The sequence below is a fragment of the Mastigoproctus giganteus genome, chromosome 13, assembly GCF_048544385.1.
Source record: "Mastigoproctus giganteus isolate SK-2022 chromosome 13, ASM4854438v1, whole genome shotgun sequence".
Classification (NCBI taxonomy): domain Eukaryota; kingdom Metazoa; phylum Arthropoda; class Arachnida; order Uropygi; family Thelyphonidae; genus Mastigoproctus; species Mastigoproctus giganteus.
The window spans coordinates 58665327-58680989 of NC_143587.1; the positions used below are offsets into that span (position 1 = coordinate 58665327).

A 15663-nucleotide genomic window follows, 5' to 3' on the forward strand; every position below is an offset into this window, starting at 1 on the left:
CTCCCTTTAACAAACCCATGCTGTGTCTTAACTATTATTGCAGTCTTGTCTAGATGATTCTGCAATGCTTCTTTAACTAGTGAGTCCATTATTTTCCCCGGAACACAAGTTAAACTAACAGGTCTGTTGTTACTTGTGTCACCTTTTGAACCACCTTTGTGAACTGGTGAAAGATTTGCACACCTACAGTCCATGAGGACCTCCCCTGAGTCCAAGGAAGCTCTCATAATTATGGCTAAGGGTTTGCTTATTTCCTTTGCTGCCTCCTTTAATATAACTGGATAGATCCCATCCACCCCAGGTGCCTTCCTTATGTTTAACTTCAACAATTTCTTCTCCACTTTGCTCTCAGTTATTACAAAATCACTTAGCTCTCTGTTAGTGTTTGATAAACCTCTGGCACTCCCCTCATTGAATAACTCCTCATGTATGAATGTAGATGCAAAATACTCATTTAGTTTGTCAGCTACCTGAGCATGATCATCAATAGTCAACCGATCTATGTTAAGTGGTCCAATCTGATTCATCCCTTTCCTTCTAGAGTTTACATAAGTAAAGAACTCTTTGCTGTTTTTCTTTGCATCCTTTGTCACAGATTTCTCGTAATCTCCTTTTGCCTGCCTAACCTCCTTTTTGTGACTTGATTACAGACTAGTTTATACCTGCCATAGGCTTCTGTGTCAACTGATACTTTATATACATCCCATACGTTCTTCTTCTTCTCTGCGACGAGCCACATTAATTCATCTGACATCCATTTAGGCCTAAATTTTTAACAATATTTCTTATTTGGTATGAAAAGCCTAACTAGCTTCCAAGATTAATTCTTTGAATGCTTCCCATTTAGGATTTGCTGTTGGTAACTTCCTCAGTTGGTCCCACTGTATAGAATTTAAAAACTGTCTCAGACCACCGTAGTCAACTTTACGAAAACAAAAACCCCTCCCTTCATCCTTAATAGTAGTTACCTCTCTGAGTAAAACCCACATCAGCACACTGTGATCACTGTCACCCAGTGGTTCCTTTATCTGCAAATTCTTAATGCATGAATAATCACTGCTGATAATCAGATCAAGAGTATTACTCCCTCTGGTTGCCTCTCGAACATGTTGTTCAAGAGGCATTTATTAAATCCACAAAAGCCTTGCTAGTGTGTGCGTGACCAACCCACAAATTCCAGTTAATATCTGGAAAGTTAAAATCCCCCATTATAAGACATTCTGATTTACTGGCCCACTCTATTTCTCTGCACAACTGCTCATTATACTCATCAGATTCATTAGGCCTATAACACAGACCTACACTCATTTTTCCTTTCCCAGTGCTTATTTTGCACCAAACAGACTCAACACTGCATTGCCCACCAACATCAATTGGATGCACTTCCTTAGATTTTATGTGTTTCTTAACTAACCGTATAACCCAGTGATTTTCAATCGGGGTGCCACAACAACATTCCAGGGGTGCCACGTAATTTGGGTTTAAGTTACTTAACTTATTATTAGATAGTATGAATCAGAGCTGTATTACTCAATATGTTCTACGTTGGTAATAATATTAGTAAATTAATAAGAGGAGTTTACCTCAATATAGTACGTGGAACACGAAGCCTCTGTTCGTGCTTCTCGTTCAGCAGCGTCAGAATTAGCCTTTCATGCCATTAACGAAAAACATACTTTTTTTTTAACGAGGCCAAAATACTTAACGTTCAACGTAATTATACGCGACTATTAATTGCAGAAACCGTTGAAATTAAATTACACGAGAATTCTGTTAATGTTCGGCGGCCATATTTGATCTCCGATGCGTGGACTTTTACGCGCATGCGCGAAGACACATAATCACTATTTAAATTGCAGGTTTAGCCTGATTCGATAATTTTCATTCCTGTGATCACGACAGTCGGTCGAAAAGCATTGTCAGCTTCAGGAAGGAAAATCGTTTTGAATATTTTCGTTAGATTCTTTTAATTGCGTTAATTTGAATTTTAATTGTTTTGAATTGATTTTGAATTGTGTTAAATTGATTATTTAATTATTTATATTTTACTTTAATGTACCGGTAAGTTGTCGATTTTTTCGTTTTTTCCGTTTTAATTTCTGGAGGGTATCATACGGAAGTGTTCCACGTACTATATTGAGGTAAACTCCTCTTATTAATTTACTAATATTAACTTATTATTATTTTTTAATTTACATATTTATTTCATTATAAAAAGGTGTACTGTATCTTTTTAATTTTGTGGTGATCTATAATTGATGTTTACTTAGTACCTCTATATAAAGAATAAAATTATTATATACTCTATATATATATGATTTGTATTATGAATTGTACTTTTTATAATTATATTATTATAATAAATATCATATAACATATATATTTTTTAATATTATATATATACAGAGAGAGAATCGGATCTAACAGGCAGAAAATTTAGTAGATTCAGTAGGGGTGCCGCAAAATAAATTAAATTACTTAGGGGTGCCGTTATTAAAAAAAGGTTGAAACCACTGGTATAACCCCTCCTCCCTTCCTGTCCTTTCTATCTTTTCTGTACACATTGTACTCCTCAAATTCCAGTTCTGCACTGCATATATCTGTGTGACACCACATCTCTGATATTCCAACAATATCTGCCTTTGATGTCTTGATTAGTACTTAAAACTCATCAAAATTATTAACTATACTCCTCGCATTGGTGTACATGAAGTATACATGCACCTGTTTCTACTCTTAGTTACCCTAACACAGCCCATGTATTTATTTGTTCCATTATGACTCTCAACAGTCTTGGAAATCTCTATTGCCTTGCTTTCCATGCTGCTGTTCATTCTAATAGAAGCAGTGCATGAATCACTTTTGCCTCTGCCTGCGGCCACTGTTAACCTTTTAGTCTGTCTGTCTGTCCCCCAAGCTAGCAGTTTTCCGACCCACCTAACACTGCCTCGATAGCATCAGCAAATATTCTTGCACCCTTTCCATTTAAGTTTACCCCATCCCTGCAGAAGCAGTCTCTCCTCTCAACAAGCACAGACCGGGTTGAAAAAAATTCTACCCTTTGAGCCTTGCACAATCTCTCCAGGGCCGAATTTATTGATAAGGCTCTCATCATATACTCGCTCCTATCATGTCTGGGCAGAATTGCAGACACTTTCACATTCAACCTTAACTTGAGATTTTTTCAACATGTAATATACATACACTGTATTCTATACCACATAAGCAACACTTTAGAAACAATATTTAAAATCTAAAAAAATTGCACAGTAACTATTTTAAGGTGTAACAGTAATATGTATTAGAACTAGTTAGATCAATAACCTACCAAATCAGAAAATAGTTGTTGAGGGGATGGTTTTCTCAGAGAATAAAGAGTACAGCTGCCTCCTTCAATAGACCTAGAAAGGAAAAGTTTATTCACAAATAATTTCAAAGGAAATAATCCAGACTTTGCATACCACTGATGCCATTCTCATATATATGAGTATTATACTAGACTATAAAATTATGACAATTTCAAGAGGAATATACCTCATACATTAACAACATAATGTTTTCTAAAACTAATAAATTCTCATATATAAAGGCTATAAAACATCTAAAAAACAGGCTGCAATAAGACTTAGATAATCATATGGTTTTTTTTTTTTTTTGTTTTGTATTTTCATGATAACATACTGAATTCACAATTCTTATTTAAAACCAGATTAATTTTTTCTTGTTGGGCTTGCTTGAGAGGTAAATAAAATACATATTGTAATATTAATCATAAAGATGGAGATATAAGTGATTTCCCATCAACCTATTAGTATATAAGATATAAGTGATTTCTCATCTGCCTTTGATGACTTGACTAGTACTTAAAACTCATCAAAATTATTAACTATACTCCTAGCATTGGTGTACATGAAGTATACATGCACCTGTTCCTACTCTTAGTTACCCTAACACAGCCCATATATTCACTTGTTCCACTATGACTCCCAGCAGTACCAGAAATCTTTATCACCTTGCTTTCCAGGCTGTTGCTCATTCTAATAGCAGTGCAATAATCACTTTTGCCTTTGCCAGCAGCCACTGTTAGCCTTTTAGTCTGTGTACCCCCCAAGATAGCAGTTTTCTGACCCACCTAACACTGCCTCGATAGCATCAGCAAATATTCTTGCACCCTTTCTATTTAAGTGTACCCCATCCCTGTAGGAGTCTCTCCTGTCAACAAGCACAAACCCGGCTGAAAAAAATTCTACCCCTTGAGCCATGCACAATCTCTCCAGGGACAAATTGATCGACAAGGCTCTCATCATATACTCCCTTCTATCATGCCTGGGCAGAATTGCCGACACTTTCACCTGTATTTTGAAGCACCTGTATGTAGAACACAGCCTTAACTCTCTCACCTTCATGTACAAATTCCTTGTGAATTACACCATTTGCTGAAAAACATCATTGCATCATCTTGATCCTGTACTTCTGTAAACAAAACATTTTGTGCCTTGTTGACAATTTAAGTCTCTGCATGCTCTGATGCTTTGTTTCTGGGTTGTACTGAAACACCCAACACTCATATCCAGTGACAATACAGTCAAGGAAATCAGGATTGTCTTCACAAGTCTCGATGAAGTCTTCGCATGATGACACTCTGTTGCTTTTGCTCATCCATCAGGCTGTGTGGCAAAAATATTGCACAGATCTTCCTTTCCCTAAATCTTCATGCAGAATTTCACAAGAACTCATTAGTCATCATTTTAAGAGTAAAACAAACTCTTGACACAATTTCCCAAACTTTTGCAACTCTGTCCTCATTTTGGGAGGTTCACAGATGCCAGCTCTTGGGTCACTATGAAGATCTTCACATCTGTAAATAAATTTGATGAATTGGAGGTGTTAGTCAAAACATCAAAGGTAGATATTGTTGGGATGTCAGAGACATGGTGTCACACAGATATAAGGAATGCAGAATTGGAATTTGGGGAGTGCAATGTGTACGGGAAGGATAGACAGGACAGGAAGGGAGGAGGGGTTATTCTATTAGTTAAGAAACACATGAAATCTAAGGAAGTGCAGCCAGTTGACATGGGTGGACAGTCCAGTGTTGAGTCAGTTTGGTGTGACATAAGCAATGGGAAAGCAAAATTGAGAGTAGGAGTGTGTTATAGGCCTAATTACTCTGATGAGTACAATGAACAACTGAACAGAGAAATAGAGTGGGCCAATAAATCAGATCATCTTATAATTGGGGATTTTAATTTCCCAAATATTGACTGGAACTTGTGGGTTGGTCACTCACCCACTAGCTGTTGTTGTTGTTATTTGTTTTTTAGGAGCATTAGCAACTAAGGCCATATTGCTCCGGGGATATGCGGTGGTCATTCCCTGACCTTTCCGCATCCTCCGTATTTGGTGGGCACGGGTTCGAACCACCCACTAGCAAGGTATTTTTGGATTTATTGGATGATTGTTTCCTACAGCAGCATGTTCGGGAGGCAACTAGAGGGAGTAATGCTCTGGATCTGGTTATCAGTAGTGATTCTTCGTGCATTAAGAATCTGCAGATAAAGGAACCACTAGGTGGCAGTGCTCACAGTGTGCTGATGTGGGATTTACTCAGAGAGGTAACTACCATTAAGGATGAAGGGAGGAGTTTTTGTTTTCGTAAAGTTGACTACGGTGGTCTGAGACAGTCTTTAAATTCTATACAGTGGGACCAACTGATGATGTTACCAACAGCAAATTCTAAATAGGAAGCATTCAAAGAATTAATCTTGGAAGCTAGTTAGGCTTTTCATACCAACTAAGAAATATTGTTCAAAGTTTAGGCCTAAATGGATGTCAGATGAACTAATGAGACATATGGCAGAGAAGAAAAAATGCAGAGGATACATATAAATTAACAAGTGAAACTGGAGCCTATGGTAGATATAAGCTGGTCTATAATCAAGTCACAAAGGAGGTTAGGCAGGCTAGGCAGAATACGAGAAATATTTGGCAAAGGATGCAAAGAAAAGCGGCAAAGTTCTTTACTTAAGTAAACTCTAGAAGGAAGGGGATGAATCAGATTTGTCCACTTGATATCGATGGTTCTACTGTTGATGATCCTGCTCAGGCAGCTAACAAACTGAATGAGTATTTTGCATCTACATTTACACATGGAGTTATTCGGGGAAGGGAATGCCAGAGGTGTATTAAACTCTGGCAGTGAGTAGTGGAAAATGATGCAAGAAAACAGGCTCAGATAGCATCGTTCAAAAAAAAAAAAAAAAAAATTCCCATTTCACATATCCATCCCCTCCAATAGTTTGTCTAGTTCTCCCTTGCATTTATTCAGACTATTGACATCCACAACAACTTAGCTGCTTCATGTGATTAAAATCAATTAATTTCTGCAAATACACTGTCTTTTATGATCTCCACATAATCGTGGACTAATGTTATTAGTGGAGTCCCTCAGGGTTCAGTATTGGGTCCTTTATTATTTTCTGTATTTATAAATGATATTGATGATGGTATATCAAGCTTTATGTCCAAGTTTGCAGATGATACGAAGGTTGGCAGGGTTGTCAAGGACACTACTGACACTATGCTGCTGCAACAGGATCTGGAAAGGTTGAGCAGATGGGCTGAGAGGTGGCAAATGAAGTTTAACATTGACAAATGTAAAATACTACATATGGGAAACAGCAACCCCAGAGCAACGTATCAACTCTGTGGTACTACACTGACAGTGGTAGAGAATGAAAGGGACCTGGGGGTGGTTGTGCAGGCAGATATGAAGTTCTCTGAGCAGTGCAGATGGGCTGCAAGAGTAGCTCATGGTGTATTGTCAATGATATATAGGAATTTTTCTAGCAGGGATAAGGAGGTGATTATTCCCTTGTATAAGGCAATGGTCAGGCCACACCTAGAGTACTGTATACAGGCCTGGAGGCCTCATTTCAAGAAGGATGTAGAGCTGCTGGAACGAGTACAGAGAAGGGTAACAAGATTAGTGAATGGAACAAAGGGGTGCTCTTACGAAGAAAGGCTTAAGTTTTGCGAATTACAGTGTCTGGAGACTAGGTACCAGCAAGGTGATCTGATAGAGGTGTATAAAGCCTTGAATGGTTTGAGCATGCTCAATGCTGATGAGATTCTTCCTCTTGCTCAGAATAATCACCTGAGAGGGCATAAATTCAAATTGAGGAAAGACAGATGTAGGATAGATGTGCAGAAATTTGCCTTTAGCCAGCGGGTGGAACAGACTTCCATCCCTTGTCATGGAAGTTGATAGCCTAAATAAGTTTAAGGCTCAGCTGGACAGGTATTTCGAACGAACAGAGGGGTGAAGTGGAAGTGGTTATTTTTTATTTTACTTTTTTTTTTTTTTGGCTGATGCTGCATAAGCTTGCTTTCTTGCATCAAATGCCTCTACTAATGCTAATGCTAAAAAGTAAGTGGAGTAAGGTGTCATGATATTGTTGGCCAATCTGCCAGTTCACAATGCCTAATCCATTCTTAAAAATTCTCGTTCAGGAACTATCATATGTCTGATCCACAGGTGTTCCAACCTATTGCCAAACTGACATGACACATGGCATATAAAATATATAAATAAAAGTGCAATGCACTGGGAACTCCCTAAACTTTCCTGATATTCTTATGTGGAACCAATAAAATTAACAACAAGGGATCTCAAAATCAAATTTTGCACTGGAACCCCACAAGAGTTTGCTGCATTACTGATGTGACATCTTTATATTATGCATTGTTTTGTAATTTGGGTAGCACAATATCTTTTAACATTTCAAAGTACACGTTGCAGTGAGAGTTCGCATCCCTTCTTGGTGAAATGACATACGGAACATCCTATTATATATATATATATTTTTTTTTTTTTACAGGATTGATCTAAGACATGGTTCGTGATCTTTCCCTTACCTTCCTATTTTTTTTTTTTTTTACAGGATTGATCTAAGACATGGTTCGTGATCTTTCCCTTACCTTCCTATTTTTTTTTTTTTTTTTTTTTTGCTTTTATCTCCCTTTACTTTATCATCTTCATAGCTATTTTTATTTCCAAGGCCCTACTAAACAGATGGGAGTTACAATCCTATTTAATTTGAGTGTGAATGAATATAGTAATATAGACAATATTACTATAACTACATATATATTTGTGATTTCTAATTCTTACTTTCCACACTCTTTGAACTATTAGACTACTTGAGGAGCAGAAATTATTCTATTCTTGATTATTCCTTATTTTGCCTTTAGTTGCTCAGACTCCACAGTAAGCCTCTCTATTAAAGCAACAGTTTAAAACATGGTCCAGCAAAAGGCTGATCACTATGCATATTTTTATTGATAACTTTCTGGAGAACACCAATGCCAGAAATCTCATTATTTACTTGTCTGATTTAGCTTTTAAATTTAGTTCAGAACTTTTATGCACCTACTTACATAATGTGTTTCTATAATAAAAGAAATAATTTGTAATACCAGCATATTTTATTTAAAATAGAGATATACTTGTAAAAAATTAAAAGGCTAAGATAAGTCAACCAATTTCTGACCAGGTTTATTTTTAAAGTAGTTCATATAGTGGGAAAGACTGGCAGTTTATTTACTTTTGTAAAATTCATCTCAGCTATTATACGATCCAGAAAAATACAACAAAACTAGGGTCCAAACAAATTCCAGGTCAAACTGGAAAAAAGAGGTAACTTTAACTTGACTTCATGTGATCACTTATTTTGCTTATTCACTTATTCTATATCACTATATCACTTATTCTCTCCCAGCACCTAAAAACACAACCAAAAATGAACACAAATGTAACTATTTCTGAAGATGATATGGATTAAGCACATATTGACACCAATTTTCAGCATCTTCGGCGTTATTTAAAAATGAACAATATTCAATGGTGGGAGAGTGTGTGTGAGGGGGAGATATATATATAATATCAGATGCCCAATTGCGATTTTTCCTTTCTTCCCGCAATGATAATTTTACCTCAATAATAATTTTAAATTGTATTACTCCTGTGCCAACAGTGGTATCCTTGCATCCATTACTCTGCAGTACAATCGCCACTCTCCCGTATACAAATAATGACAGATAAATGGGATATTTTCATGTAGTAGGGTGGTGAAAAAATTATTCAATTAAACACGTTACCTCCAATAGGTGAGAATAAAATATCTTATTGCACAACCCTATTGTATTGAAGAAAAAACTATTCGGTTCTAAGTAGCATTTGCAGAGTGAACACTGTAGCAACTGCGTGTTTTTCAGTGATACGTTAATCTGTGTACGGTTATAACAGCAGCCACAGAAATAAGCTGATTCTAAGAGGGCTAATGTGTATATACTAATATTAGAGTAATGAGCACGAAAAATGTTATTACTATTCAGCCTTCAGACCTTCGTTTACAACTTTAAAGGTATTTCCACAAACACACGTGACCAATATACTTCCAGTAACGGCATTGGTTGATATGGCATTTAATAAGAAAAAGTATAATTTTCATTGCATGTGGAACTTAATGGTAAGAATGATTTGAATACAAATTGTTTGAATTGTTACGAATATAGTAAATTACAAAGCGCAGGACTTACCCTTGTTAGTAAATCCTATACTATTTCACACAGAAAACTTTCATATTACGACGAATTAGAAATGACCACTGTAAATACGCAAGAAACAAATAAAAAGTATTAATTCCATCATTGCTATTATCATATGTGCTATCATTCGTACATAAGATTGCTTGAATGATGGTAAAAATTCGTAACACTGGCATATAGATAACATATGTTTCTGTTTGATAACAATTATGAGATACCATCAGCATAAAAACACTTGTTTTCGTTTGAAGTATTGTTTTCCTTTTTCTCTTCGCAGCTGAAAGAAAATCAGTTATGAATACTGTAGTTACAATATACAAATTTATTTATATCAGGAGATTCAGTTTTCCCCTTCTCCCGGGGTTGGAAACTTTAGGAGAGGGGAAAGAAAACAAAGCCTTTATTCAGGAGTAGTAACACACTACTCTGTGCCTTTATTCTCGCATAATTATTTCCAACATAATTAGTTCTCCTTCCGTAGAATGGAAACCCGGAGAGTTATCGTTTACACCCGAAATTAGGCTGTAATTTGATGCTGCAGCACTATCGAAATTCAACAAACAATAGGTTGTAAAACTAGAGAAGGGGTTCTTGGCAAAACTATCGTACTGCTAGGCTCGTCACCTCGAAAAAACCCAAGTAGTAAGTGGATATGAACTATGTATTTAAAGATCAGGTGGAGCAGTTCAGTAATTTGGAGAGGAAGCTATAATTTATAGTTACATCACTGGAGGTGGCATCCCTAATTATGAAGCAAATAATAAACCCCCACCACCAAACGATGCCCTCGCGGGCAGAATATATATAATTTAGTTCCTATATAAAATGAGTGAAGAAGGTGAAGGTTCGATTGCTGTCACCGACCGCATTTTTTTTTATTTTTGTTTTGACTTTTTGTAGACTTTTTTTTTTTTTTTTTTTCCCCTTGCTGTCACCTGATTAGTCAGTTTCGGGTGAAGCTTGCATAATTACAATAAATGACACTATTATATCACGTGAATTCACGTGGTATGATAGTGTCATTACGATATATATATATATATATATATCGTACTGTGCGAACCATCCCAAGGAAAGGTAGAGAAGGAATGGAGGAAAGCGTTGGAAGAGAGAGGCATGAGGATAAGTAGAACAAAGACAGAATATAAGGTATTGAATGGAGAAGATGAGAGTTCTATAAAACTGTAGGTGGAAAAGCTACCATCAGTTTCGAAATCTAAGTATTTGGGATCGAACGTTGAGAGGGATGGAGGATTGAGTGCAGAAATACAGCGTATAGTGCAATGTGGATGGTTGAACTGGAGAAAGATGAGTGGGGTGCTGTGTGATAAGAAAGTAAATTGTAGAATGAAAGGAAGAGTGTATAAAACTGTGGTTAGACCCGCATTGATGTACGGTGCTGAGACATGGGCGATTACAAGGGCCCAGGAGAAGAAGATGGAAGTGGCGGAGATCAGGATGCTAAGATGGATGTGTGGTGTGAAAAGGAAGGACAGGATAAGAAATGACTACATCAGAGGCACCGTTAAGGTGGGGTCTCTGGTAAAAAAATGCAGGAATCTAGATTGAGGTGGCTTGGACATGTGGAACAAAGAAGTGAGGAGTATGTGGGGAAGAGGTGTGAAAAGTTGGAGGTGATAGGGAAGAGGAAGAGGGGAGACCTAAGCTGAGATGGAAAGGCAAGGTGGCAGAGGATTTAAAAGAGAGAGGAAGCCCAGGATAGAGAGGAATGGAGGAAAAGAATTAAGGACGGAAATGTCGACCCCATATAAACATGGGAAGAAGGCGAAAATAAAGAAGATATATTATTAATTATTATTAATAGCCATACGATGCAAGAAAGCCTGAGGCTTATGCTGCACCAGGAAAAAAAAAAAGCTCCCGAGTTACCCTGAGAGAGAGAGAGAGAGAGAGAGAGAGAGAGAGAGAGAGAGAGAGACAAAAGTAGAAGGGGATCACCAAGAAAGAGAAGAATGATGATATCCAGCTCAGGACCCTGGGTGTGCCAAGCCCATACTCACCAGATGTGAGCCCCCGGGGTAACAAAGATAGAAGCCACGTAACATCCATTCCCAAATATATTATCAGTAACACATTAGCATTAGTAGTGGCATATGATGCAAAAAATCAAGCTTCAAGCTTATATACAGTAGCATCCGCCGCAGGAAAAAAAAAAAAAAAAACCCTTCCCATTTCACCCATTCATTCACTCCAAACGTTTGCCTAGTTCACCCTTGAATTTATTTATGCCGTCAACTTCCACAACGACAGAGGGGCGTTTGTTCCAGCAATCAACAACCCGCTGGCTAAAGGCAAATTTCCGCACAATCTAATCTACAACCGTTTTTCCTCAATTTGAATATATGTCCCCTCAGGAGTGGAATCTGAGCAAGAGGAAGAATCCCTTCAGCATTCAGCTTGCTCAAACCATTCAAGGCCTTATATACACCTCAGTCAGATCATCTCGTAGGTGCCTAGTCTCCAGACGCTGCAATTTGCATAACTTAAGCCTATCTTGGTAACAGCAACCCTTTAATCCACTCACTAATCTCGTCGCTCTTCTCTGTACTCGTTCCAGAAGTTCCACATCCTTCCTAAAATGAGGCCTCCAGACCTGTATGCAGTACTCAAGGTGTAGCCTGAACATTAGCTTATACAAGAGGATAATCACTTCCTTATCCCTGCTGGCAAAGTTCCTATATATAATTGACAAACACCATGAGCTACGCTTGCAGCCTGCCTGCACTACTCAGAAAACTTCATATCTGACTGCATAATAACCCCTAGGTCTTTTTCATTCTCCACTACCCGACTGTAGTACCGTACAGTTGGTACAAACAACAAGAAAATTATGATATTAGGGTCCCCCTGTAAATGGTTACATCTACCCATATTTATTTTGTCTGTAAATTGCCTTGTGTTCTCTGGTCGATTTGCCTGTTTGCTGGACGAAAAAAATACCGCACAGACGCACAGTTGGTACATGTGGACGTATATGTATGGGGCGGCACTTAGAACGTCTGTTCAACTCCGCCTCGTGTCTCTGTGAAGAACATTATCACTACAAATGGGCCAGATATGTGTGTGACTTAGGTTTGTGTGTGTGTTCTGTTGATCTGTTCTGGCCTCTTGACTACCTAGAAGCATCAGTCACCTGGACAGATGATTCTGGGTACTCGTCCACACCACGGGAAGGTGGGTCAGTTCCCGTAGAGCACGTAATGTCTCAAAAGAAACTCTGACCCACCTGATGTTGCCAAAAGGCGGGCCAGATTCCTCCGGGGGCCCATTCCAGAGGTAAATAAAGGAACAAGAGAGGGAAAAAATAAAAAAAATAAAAGCAACCCGTGGTGCTGGTTGAAATAAGATAAAATACATGTATTAAAAAAAACATGTTGGGATTAAAAAAAATAATAATAAATAAATAAATAAAAAAGAATAAAATTTAAAAAAAATAATAATAATAAATAAATAAATAAAAAATAAAATTTTAAAATAATAATAATAAATAAATAAAAAAGAATAAAATTAAAAAATAATAGTAATAATAAATAAATAAATAAAATTTAAAATAATAATAATAATAATAAATAAATAAATAAAAGAATAAAATTTAAAAAATAATAATAATAAATAAATAAATAAAAGAATAAAATTTTAAAAATAATAATAATAATAATACACAAATAGTAAATAAAAAATAACAGACGGGTGCTGGTTAAAAAAAGAAAAAAAAAAAAAAAAAGAAAAAGAGGAAGAGGAGTGACTCGTGCTAGTTGACAAAAACAAAGTAGTCATCAATAAGTACCCTTGAATCCAGGTTAATTCAGATGTGGAACTGGTGACCTTTAGGATCAGTGCAGTGACATTCTTGCGTACATGAGCCATAGAAGAAAATACAGGGTGTTTCAGTTAAACGTTTCAGAACTTCTAAGAGGGGTAGGGTACATCCTGACAACTCGAAATCATATAGCAATGTGGGGTCGGAAATGCTTTCCTGAAGCGGTGTTGTACACAGAGGCACCATAAAAAGAAAAGAGACAGTAAGTGAGAAATCGTTTTAATAATACATGAAAAGAAGCAAAAGGTACATGGATTAAAGTAAGTGTTCGAAGTTTCTTCAACCTCGTATTGCTTTCGCACAGTGGTACCTTGGAAAATGTGCTACAAATCCCCTTTTTCCTGCTGAAGTGTTGTTTTCCGATGAGGCATCCTTCACAAGGGAAGGAATTTTCAACACGCATAACGACCATATCTGGGCGGTCGAGAACCCGCATGCAATACGACGTCGTGCAGCACAGATTCGATTTTCGGTCAATGTATGGGCCGGTATTATGGGAGATCACCTCATCGGACCTTACCTGTTACCGTGTCGTCTAACCTTGATCTTTCTGCAGCAAGTATTGCCACAACTTTTGAGAGATGAACAGATTTCTGCATCGACGCAACAGACAATGTGGTTCCAACACGATGGAGCCCCTGCCCATTATAGCGGAGATGTTCGTAACTACCTGGATGTCACATTTGGTCAACAGTGGATCGGACGTGGTGGTCCCGTGCGTTGGCCTGCTCGGTCACCCGACCTATCATGTCTTGATTTTTATTTCTGGGGTCATATGAAATCGCTAGTTTATGACACCCCTTTTGACAATGCTGAGGAGCTGGTTGCAAGAATCGCAGTAGCTGCCGAAGAAATTCGAAATTCGCCTGGAGTATTCCAGAATGTTCGGATGTCCATGCGTCGGAGATGTGAGGCGTGCATTGTAGCCCGTGGAAGAAACTTCGAACACTTACTTTAATCCATGTACCTTTTGCTTCTTTTCATGTATTATTAAAACGATTTCTCACTTACGGTCTCTTTTCTTTATGGTGCTTCTGTGTACAACACCGCTTCAGGAAAGCATTTCCGACCCCACATTGCTATATGATTTCGAGTTGTCAGGATGTACCCTACCCCTCTTAGAAGTTCTGAAACGTTTAACTGAAACACCCTGTATATCGAATTTTGATGCTTTTACGCTTAATTCATGAATATTCAGCACTGCACAGAAATTTCTGAGTGTTCCCGGAAAGTACACGTTTTGTCATCCAGGGTAGCAGAGAGGCAAACTATTGTCCCGCTTACACAGGTGTATTTGGTGGATTGTTTTGGTTCGCTACTCCAGCGTTGATCCTCTTTCTGCGAGCAAACACCTCGGAGGCAAAGTTCTGAAGAGCTTGGAGATGGTTCTTATTCTGCATTTCCATCCGCCCGGGAGAGAGAGATCTGGAACGTCAGTTCGGAGCTTCACCCTAAGATCGTTGTAGATTGCACAGTTAAAGAGTAGGTGACTCCAATCTTCTGTATTCCCGCAGCTGCAGAGATCGGTATGACGGAAGCGAACCTGATAGAGTTTTTGATGGAGAGAGCCATGTCCAGTTACCAGAAAGGAAGTTTCCATAGTTAAGGAGCTTTAGGTTTTAACCGATTTAGAGAGTAAGAAGGTCACATCAGGCAGGAATTTTCTTGTGGCCGGTCCAAGCGGGATAGGGTCCCATCTGGTCTGCCAGATGCTAATTAGCTCGTTAAAGCATCTGGATTTCTCTTTTTTAGGATCTTAATTTAAATTTAGCCAGATACCAAGTAATCCTGAAGGTATTCGTTTTTTGTGTCGAAAGCAGAGGCCACAATAGATGACAAATAGATCCAACAGAAGGAACCCGCAATAACTTGCACTGCAGCAGTGGAAACTGTTCTACAGACTCTGAGAATAGAGAGGAGCATGCTCCGCTGGACGGAATTCAGTTTAAACCTCATTTTGGAATTGGTGGCCCGATGAAACCAAGCTCCTGCTGCATAGATAACTATGGGCAGAAAAACGGCATTATAGTAGAGAAAGAGTGACTTCCTAGAGAGACTCTCCTCCCCTCCCCTCTGGAAATTCTAATAATTAATCCTGTGAATTTTTTGATTTTAGTACTTATGTGAATCAGATGAGGATAGAAAGGAAGCTTATGGTCAATAATGACCCCAAGGAGTTTTGCCTCAGTGACTATAGGGAGCGGCTTCCAAAA

The 15663-nt window shown here is 37.9% G+C and overlaps 1 protein-coding gene across 1 annotated transcript in view; it reads right to left on the minus strand.

Moving 5' to 3' along the window:
- Positions 1-9648, minus strand: part of LOC150076086 (BLOC-2 complex member HPS3) — a 198507-nt gene extending 188859 nt beyond the window's left edge. Inside the window, exons 1-2 of the mRNA XM_090387254.1 lie at positions 9601-9648; positions 3329-3401 (exon numbers count right to left, since the gene is read on the minus strand). The gene's annotated coding sequence lies outside the window, so the exon portion shown is untranslated. The remainder of the gene's footprint in view (positions 1-3328; positions 3402-9600) is intronic.
- Between the last annotated feature and the right edge of the window lie 6015 nt (positions 9649-15663).